Raw genomic sequence first — 9,708 nt, 5'->3', positions numbered from 1 at the left:
GGGACACCATGGTTTGGTTCACAGGCCCCCAATGCCTCATGAGAGGCAGAAGCCTCGAGGCAGAGATTGAGAACATGTGGTTCTCCAGGTCTTGCTTACCTCCCAAGCCCATTGGCCATGCTGGTCAGAACTGATGGGTGCTAGGAGTTTGACAACATCTGGAAACAGGTTCAACATCCCTGCTGTATAGGATGGAAGGAAAAGGCCGAGGCAAAGCTCACCCAGTGAATGCAGGCACATTTAAAGCATATGGCTTCCTCCACGGAATCCTGGGAACCATAGTTTATCCCTCACTAGGGCCAGGCAATGTCATCGCGACCAGCCAAACATTGCGACAAAGTGATACATCGCGATGTTGAAAAGTGGAGAGAGGAACGAGCTGCATCGGCCGCAGCCCCCCAAGGTGCCAGGCTGAAACCTCATCAGCTCCCTTGGTGCTGTTTGTTCCGCCCGCTGGGCACCGGCGGTGAAGGGAGTCCGTCCGCTGCCAGCACCTGTCGCATGAAGGAAGTGAGGCGCAGGCAAGCCCTACCTGTGATCTACTGCCGGGTGAAGGCGCCGTCGCACTCTGGCTCCCAAACCAGTCCTGGGCGACGGTAATGTTTCGCCAGTTACCCTCAAGTCAGTGATAAATGCTGGCGAAGCAACCCTTAGTTCAGCTTTCTGTATGCGTGACCACACCATTGTGATCACTTGCTACTGCACCAGCCCTGACTCCCAAGCCACCAGCCAGCTGCCCTGCAATGGGAAAGCTGCTACCTCGTTCCTGGTGTGTGAGGAGGGGGTGGCGGCCTTTTCCTATATGCGTTGCTCCCCCTGCCCATCATTGCCAGGCTGGAGATGCCAAGTATGTAATGGCAACACAGACTCTCCTATTCATTTCCATAGCAATGATACTCTTCCCTCCCTCCTCTTGCCGGCAGAACTCAGCTAGCCAGGCCTTTTGTGGCTGGTTTTAATTAAAAGGCTCTTAAGTGTGAGACAAAGGCAAAGCTGAAGGGGTCTGTGCAGGGGGGGAACGGGGAGGGGGTCTCCTCTATTCTCTATTCTCCCAGCCTGGTATGCAACCACTAACCCTAACCCCCACCCCAAACCATCCGGCATCAACACCACCCACCTAGGGCAGGACAGTTGGGAGCAGTCTGGTGCCTAGCTGTTGCAGTGCAACTGCTGGAGAGGGGAGGGAAAGAAAAGGGAAGGTATTATGCTTTGATACACCTCCTCCCATATGAACCCAACCCAAATTTCCATGTGAACTAAATAGCCCCTCTCTACGGGACGCGGGTGGCGCTGGGGGTTAAACCAGAGAGCCTAGGGCTTACTGATCAGAAGGTCGGCGGTTCGAATCCCTGCGAGGTGGTTGGCTCTCGTTGCTTGGTCCAAGCTCCTGCCAACCTAGCAGTTCAAAAGCACGTCAAAGGGCAAGTAGATAAATAGGTACCGCTCCGGCGGGAAGGTAAACGGCATTTCCGTGTGCTGCTCTGGTTTGCCAGAAGCGGCATAGTCATGCTGGCCACATGACCTGGAAGTTGTACGCTGGCTCCCTCGGCCAATAAAGCGAGATGAGCACCGCAACCTGAGTCGTTCACAACTGGACCTAATGGTCAGGGGTCCCTTTACCTTTACCTTTACCTTTACCACTTCACTGGGTGAGGAATGTCTTTTAAGATTTTCTACAGCAAGAATCGCAGACAGATCAACAAGGTACATTTAAATGCACATTTAAAGCATGTGTGATTTCCCCCCAAAGAATCCTGGGAACTGTACTTTCCCCTTAACAGAGCTGTGATTACCAGCACCTGACCAAACTACATCTCCCAGGATTCTTGCCGGGGGGGGCGGGGCAAACACTCATGTGCTATAAAAGTGCATTGGCTATGATTTAGTATGGCTCTACAGGGATGCTGCAGTTGCAAAGAATTATGCATGTCAATATTCTCCTTCTTTGTTCAGCGCCAAGTTACACACTGGGTCAATACATTTACACACACAGACACACACCTTTTTTTTAAAAAAAAAAAAGCAGGGGGCTCCAACAGACTTCCCTTCTTCCCCAATAGCAATGCCCTCCAAAACACTTTTTGTCCAGCGTATGATCCAGCAAAAAGTTACAGCCTGTTCAACAGGACACTTGTAATATCTTTATCCAGTTCTCCTGTTGCGATCAATGGGACTTAGAAAGGGCCTGGCCTTGGCTAAACCGTGCCTTAAATTTCATACACACAAAAAAATGGTCTCTGTTGCCTATCTACATTTTTGGAGTGGGGTGCACAGCTAGCCTTCCCCACTCTAAAGGGATATGCATTATGAAGAAGAGTAGCTAACCCCTTCTCTGCACCCCCATCCCCAGCTATATCTTCTCATCTATTACTATGTAAAACCGGGGTGGGGGTGGGGGAGGGATTTGTGGAAGTACCGTGCAAAGGCTGAAATATGACTGGGGTGTGCTTTGAAGTTTGATGAACCGAGCAAAGAAACCTTTACGCCCAATATTTAGCTTGGAGAATAGGTTGTGTCAACAGAGGGGCGAGGGGTGGCGGTGGGAGGAATCGATATACCGGTAGTATACTTGGAAAGGGCTGGCGACTTTGGCTTGATGGATGGGGAGCCCCAGCAACGCAAAACCTCCCCTGTCTTGATAAGCAAGGGTGTGAACCTTGGTGGGGGCAGGGAAGGGAGGCTGCTACAGCTGGCCTGGCTTTCTTTCTCTGATAAGACACAGATTCCTTGAGATGCAACTTCCCACTCTGCCATAAAGCTTAGTTTAACCTGGCGCCTCCTCTGCTTTCAGTGCCAAGGTATATATGCAAAACAAGAATAAAAAACAGCGTGTGCAGGGTGTCGTTTCCCTGCCCGCTCCCGCCGCCAATGGGACTTTCCACCAGGTCATTGTGCATGGGGTTGCACTCTATTCCTATGAACATATCCTCAGGATTCAGTTTGGCAACTCACTTGTAGGAAGACTCAAGCTGCAGGGCTTGATTGCAGCAAGAACTGCTCAGTTCAGTGTCAGGCCCCTGGATGTGTTTTAGGAAGCAGGGTCAGGCCCAGGAATTTCCCTCAAATAGAACTTCAATGCAATACTGTGCACTGGACAGATAATTGAAAAGGACAGTTCCCCTTGGACAATTTGCAGTTTAAAGCATGCAACATGCGGGGGAAATAAGTCAAAGCAGCAAATTCTCAAGTGCAGGCAGAAAGCTGGGTGAAAGTGGGAACCACAGTGGTAAATATTGGTAGAAGTCCGCTTGCGAATGATATATCTTCACGTGGGGCCTGCAACAAAATGTTGCAGTGTGGACTAGTGTTCCTGTTCTGGATGCCAGCTAGCCATACCATCTTCCAGGGCACCCCAGTCCATTGCCCCCCTTCCAATTTTTCCATTGCTTCTCTGTCCCCTCAACTCTCATTTGTCATTCTGTGGCCACTAGGTATGCTCAGTCTTCTTTCAACTGCCTTGGACCTTCCTCTTCCCTTAGGTTCCCCCACCCCTTTAAAAGTTTGCTGTACTTCTGCGATCCTTTGCATTTCTCCATGGCTATCTTGATGACTTCCCTCTTGGGCATGGATGCTACAGTTTAGAGAAGCTCCTTCTTAAAAAACTGAGAAAAGGAAAACATCATAGAATCATGGCATTGTAGAGCTGGAACCAACCCTGAGGATCATCTTCTAGTCCAACCCCCTGCAGTGCAGGAATATGCAGCTGTCGCAAACGGAGATCGAACTTGCAACCTTGGCATTATTGGCACCATGCTCTAACCAACTGAGCTATTCATGATATACAAGAGTGCCTCTGAACCCAAGCAGAGTGTCCCCCCCACCCACTTTTGCTGCCAAATACCTAGAAGTAGAGCAGCCGGCTCTCATACTTTCAGGAGTAGATTGGAATCCTACCGCTGCCTCTTTCAAGCTAGATACAAAAGTTATGTGATACCCCGTAATGCAAGAGGCAGAGAGGGGAGTAGAAAAGAACATAATGCAGCAGGTTGGTGTTGCTGCCGCAGGGTGGGGAATATACAGCTAATTAGTTTCTGTGCTGCAAATCTCTTACATGGGATAAAATTTGTCACAGCGTCCTGGAAGATCCCTCACCCTATAAATAGCTTGTCCCCTTCGGCATTTTTCTCGCCACACGCGAGCTTGAGACGGGTGGAGGCGAATGGAAGCAGCAGGAGAGGGTCCAAGACCGGCTCAGCCGTCTCCAAGCCCACCTGCAGTCTCTTTTTGCCTCCCCCCCTCTTGCAATATTACTTTCCGATGGGAAGCAGGGAGTAGTTTCTGTTTGGTACCCTTTGCCAAAACTGACGGCCCGCTCCTCGACTTGGGTTCCCTGTGACTTGACTGTAGAGATCAGGGAGAAAATGAATCCTGCAGCAAAGCACATAGGCACACTACAGAGTCATGCAGGAAAGGTTATTTATCTGGTCTTGGACCTCTCATTGCTGACCCACATCCAGGTTGCTAGGTACAGCCAATACAAATTCCCCAACAAGTGCAACCCTTCATTTGCAGGAGCTATCATGTGATGCGGCCACTCGAAAGGACCACACTTCCTTGCAGACGGCCGTAAGAACATGAGGCTAGATTCGGTCCAGAGTCTAGTTCTCAACGTAGGTACCTGTAGGAAACCTGAAACAGTGGCAGACCTTGGGTCTCAAATTTCAGTGGTGCCCTGTGCGATGCCAAAATTCAGTGCCCCCTGCTTCTCGCGCTCCATTCTACATCATAGGTGCGGTGTCCCTTGCAGCACCCCAAAGCTCTGCACCCAGTGTGCCCAAACCACTTGTTCTCCCCTTAAATCTGCCTCTACCCAGACAAGAGCACTCTCCACTGTCTTGCCTTGGCAATGGATTGGATGAGAGTCAATAAACTGAGGCTCAATCTGCATAAGACTGAGGCCCCCTTAGAGGGTGGTTTTCAGATGGATGCGAGGTTGCCTGCTCTTGATGGGGCTACACTTCCTCTGGAGGAGCAGGTACACAGCTTGGGAGGTACTTCTGAATTAATTGCTGCTGCTTGAGGCTAAGGTGGCCTTGGTGGTGCAGATTGCCTTCCATCAGATTCAGCTGGTGGCCCAGCTGTACCCCTAACTTCTGTTGTACAGTAACCTCTAGGTTAGATTACTATTTATTGACTTGTGAGGCTGCCTCTGAAGACGGTTCGGAAACTTCAGCTGGTGCAGAATTCAGCAACCAATAGGTTTTGAGCATATGACGGCAATCTTGGCCCGACTGCACTGTCTGCCAATTAGTTTCCAGGTCCAATTCAACGTTCTGGTTTTGACCTATAAAGTCTTAAACAGCTCAGGACTGCAATATCTCAGGTACCATCTCTCCTCATATGAACTGACCCAGACTCTGCGACCATCATCTGAAGCCCTTCTTCATGTGCTTCCTCCGCAAGAAGAGGCCTTTTCTGTGGTGGCTCCCCGTTTGTGGAATGCTCTCCCCAGGGAGGCTCGCCTGGCGAATTCACGCAACAGGGTGTGGTCCCATTGCTCTGTCCCAGCTACTGATAGCAGTTTGAAAGCATACCAACGCAAGTAGATAAATAGGTACCGCTGTGGCGGAAAGGTAAACAGCATGTTGTTGTTGTTGTTGTTGTTGTTGTTGTTGTTGTTGTTGTACAGTGGTACCTCGGTTTATGAACACAATTGGTTCCGGAAGTCTGTTCATAAACTAAAGCGTTCATAAACTGAAGCAAACTTTCCCATTGAAAGTAATGGAAAGTGAATTAATCCGTTCCAGATGGGTGGGTCCGTGGCGTTCGTAAACCGAAAATTCGTAAACTGAAGTGTTCGTAAACCGAGGTTCCACTGTATAGGGTAAGGATGGTTAAGTCCGGTCAAAGGCTATGGGGTTTCGGCACTCATCTCGCTTTCAGGTCGAGGGAGCCTGCGTTTGTCCACAGACAGCTTTCCAGCATGTGGCTAGCTTGGCTAAACCGCTTCTGGTGTAGTGGAACACCGTGATGGAAACCAGAGTGCATGGAAACACTTTTTACCTTCCCGCTGCAGCAGTACCTATTTATTTACTTGCATTGGTGTGCTTTTGAACTGCTAGGTTGGCAGGAGCTGGGACAGAGCAATGGGAGCTCACCTCGTCGTGGGGATTCGAACCGCTGACCTTCTGATTGGCAAGCCCAAGAGGCTCAGCAGTTTAGACCACAGCGCCACCTATTTTCATCGGAGAAATGTTGGAGGGTATGGAGTTTTGTTCCCTCTTCTTTTAAGTAGTAGTAGTAGCAGCAGCAGCAAACTGGCCAAGATGGCGGACTCCTTGAATTTGCCTCTCTTTGCTTCAGACGGAGGGGCAGACTTCCTCTTCTTGCAAAGTGACTGTCCCTCTTCTACAGAAGCGGTTGCGGCATCACTGCCAGTGCCCCCCCTCCGCCTCAGATGGGTGAGGATTCCAGCCAGATCTAGCCTGACAAGCACAGCTGCGGGATCTGTAGCCCGGCTACTACCTCCTTGGCTTTCCGTTGGGCAGCCCCCCATGCTGGGTCATATGAGGGCCCTCAGCTGTTCTCGCTGAGTGGAGACAGCAACTGGAGGGGTGTGTGGGGAGGCCAAGACGCAAACATTTCATTAACGGAGCGCATGGCATTTAATCTCCCTAAATGAGTCATGGTCTTGGGAGCCAAAGCTGGAGCCAGTTTTGCCCTTGCTCCTCCCCTCCAACAGTGACGCTGCATCAAGGGTTCTCAAATGATGTCAGCCAACCTCCGCAGGAAGCACCGGGTCGGCCTTCCACTCCCACTGGCACAAGTATAACGCAGCCAAAACAACAGTGTCAAAAATGCATTCATTTAGCAATCTAGTCCCTGTGTAAGTTTTTACACTATTATACGCCTGCTCCTTGGCATTGCTGCCTCTTTCTGTTCCCCAAGCACTCCATTCTCCTTTCTTCCCTGCATCCTTGCAGAGCACCCTATTGACTGCTAAAATCTGGCATGATCTGTTCTTTCTAAGGCAAATAATTCTCTGCAGAGACCGTCTCACCATCATCCCATGGTGGACTCCTGCCCCTCAGCAGTTAGACCGTTTGTGAACATTCTGTGACTTACAATGGATGCGTCTTGGGAAAAGATGGATTCAGCTCTTTGCTGCTGCTGCTGCTGCTGCTGCTGCTGCTGCTGCTGCTGCTGCTGCTGCAACTTCCTCTGTCCTCTGTCCCCCAAGTAGCCAAAGCTAACATCCCTGTTTCTTTCCTGACAACTGCATATAGGTCCTATGTAAGGTTTCCTCCTCGTTCTGACTTCTCTTTTCCGTAGCTCCCTCCCTAGCTCCTTCAGCTTTATGGCTCCTTTGCCCCTCTTTCCCTCTACTTCCTGCTTTTCACCACCCCACTACTTCCTTAGCCCCCTCAAAACAACAGCTTTTGCTATTTGTGGTAAAAACAAAATAAAAAAATTCCTTCTCGACTCAGACCAACACGGCTACCTACCTGTAACTAGAACTGTGGTAAAAACGTGTGCCTGCAACAGCTTTTGACAAACTACAAACAGCAGCATTGTGTGCTTGCAACACCATGAGGAGGATTACATTTCTGGCCACACCTGTACAAACGATGCACAAATAATGCAACTTCATGCAGACACTGACTAAGATTCTATACAGAGGACTGGAAAGAGCAGGTGTGACTCCGGATGCAGTCCCATGAAATAGAAGCAAGGTGTGAATCATCTTCTTTTCCGACACCCAGCATAAAATGCTGAAACTGATTTGCAGCATGTATGACTATTTGCCTGGCGTCTAGGTGGTTTCAAAGAACTGAAGTGAATAGGAAATAGCTTACATCATGAGTGAGCTGGAGGCATACCCATGCTCAGCATTTATGAATAGCACAAATGTTTTCCCAACACAGTATATGACTGACCTGGAAAGCTCAAAGCCACATGGTTTGCAGACAGCAATGTCTATAAAATTGGTTTAAGGAAACTATAACCAATAAAAGACATGCCATCCGAAGTATTGGAGAGGGCATCCTGCTCAGACTTTTGCAAGAGTGGTATACAAGAGCTCAGTTCAACTGCAAAGTAATTTAAGGCACATTCTGCAAGAGCTGGGCTGCTCCCAGCAGAAGCCCATGTTTCTGGAAATCAACGAGTTAAGACACACTTTGAATGAGGTTCCTCCACTGGAAGCATAAAACTTACTGCTCTGCCTTAGAATATAGTAAGAGATGTGGCTGTGAGAAACGGGAGCTGAATTAATGCATATGGCAAATCCAGCCTAAGACGACTTCCTGGTTCTGCACTATGGAAATGCAACATGAATGAGCAGGGCATGGTATCTAATGAGGGTTAGGGTAGAAATCTGCTAGGATGGAGGCCTTTTTCTCTTAGCAGAGAGTTCCAGCCCAACAACACAGATACAAAGGTGTGTGCCTTATAATTTCCAGATCAGGAAAAGTCGTCTTGTGCATGTTCAGAGGCTCGCCATCTGACTAGCTTTTTCAGGAAAGTACAATCCAAGCCTGATACTGAAAACAGGTCTGAGGTTGAGTCCCGTGGCTCAAATTCCATACTGCTTAGAGGCACTCCTCCTTCTATTATCGCCACACATGTTCTGGAGGTCACATGAGCCCTGGTTAGTCCTCACTGAGTATTCTGGGGTGGGGTGGGGTTGAAGGGCTGGACAATGAGACAGTTTTAGGCAACAGGCAACTTGATTCCCCACCAAAGGAAAGGTATCTATGGTTGACGCCCATTGCTCTGGCAGCAGACTTTCTGAGTTTTCAACAACTTGCATGAGAGGTAGAAATTCAACTAGTTAAGGATTTACTGACTTGGCGCTGGAGGCAGCCCAGGGATGTAAACTGCTTAGCCTGCTGAATTTCTGCCTGCCTTTCAGCTGTTTTAGGCGAAGGAACTTAAAACAAACAAACAAAAACAGGCCTCTTGCACTGCAGCAGGGAATTGGCACAAAGAGTTTCCCTCACAGTTCTTGCTGGTGGTGTCTGCTAGCAAGTACTGTACCGTTTAGATGTACATGCATAAGATCCAGTTAAGGCCTTCTGCTTCTGGTCCTCTAATTTTGGAGGTAGGGGGAGATCTCTCTCTCTCTCTCTCTCTCTCTCTCTCTCTCTCCCTCTCTCTCTCTCCCTCTCTCTCTCTCTCTCTCCTGCTGCCAAGTGTTAGGTTAGGAAAAGCCGATTGACTAGCTGGTGGGCAAGAGGGTCATAAATCAAATTTTGTCTTGAAGGGTCAAGTTATTTCCCTCCGCCCCAGCCCCAGGTCTTTGATTCCGGGAGCCCCTCTCTCCACCCCCACCCCACAGCTACGAACAGCGCGATGGTTTCAATTACGCCCTGAAAGGCAGAGGGGGCCTCTTTTCAAGGCAGGCTGGCCTTCTCCTACTCTCAACAAAAGCTTAAGTTACAGGAAAAGGAGAGAGAGAGAGAGAGAGAGGGAAAGAAGTTAGAAAAGGGGGAAAAAACAGGCCAGGGTAGAGAAGGGGGAAGGAGGGAAAGAAAGAAAAAAGCAAGCAGGGGGAGTTGGGTCAGGGAGAAAATCCCAAAAGAAAAAGAAGAACGAACAATGGAAAGAAAACTTAGAGGGAGGGGGGAGAAGCAGGATAGAAAAGGCCCTGGTGTTGGGTGCAAATTTCGGACTAGGAGAGAAACAGGCCCATTCTTTCCTGAGGACTTTTCGCTGGAGGTTTTATTCAGGACACGTCAAAACTACAGGACAATTTGATGCTATTTA

This window comes from Zootoca vivipara, chromosome 12 (genome assembly GCF_965207765.1).
Source record: "Zootoca vivipara chromosome 12, rZooViv2.hap1.1, whole genome shotgun sequence".
NCBI classification, from domain to species: domain Eukaryota; kingdom Metazoa; phylum Chordata; class Lepidosauria; order Squamata; family Lacertidae; genus Zootoca; species Zootoca vivipara.
This window is presented reverse-complemented; position numbering follows the sequence as displayed.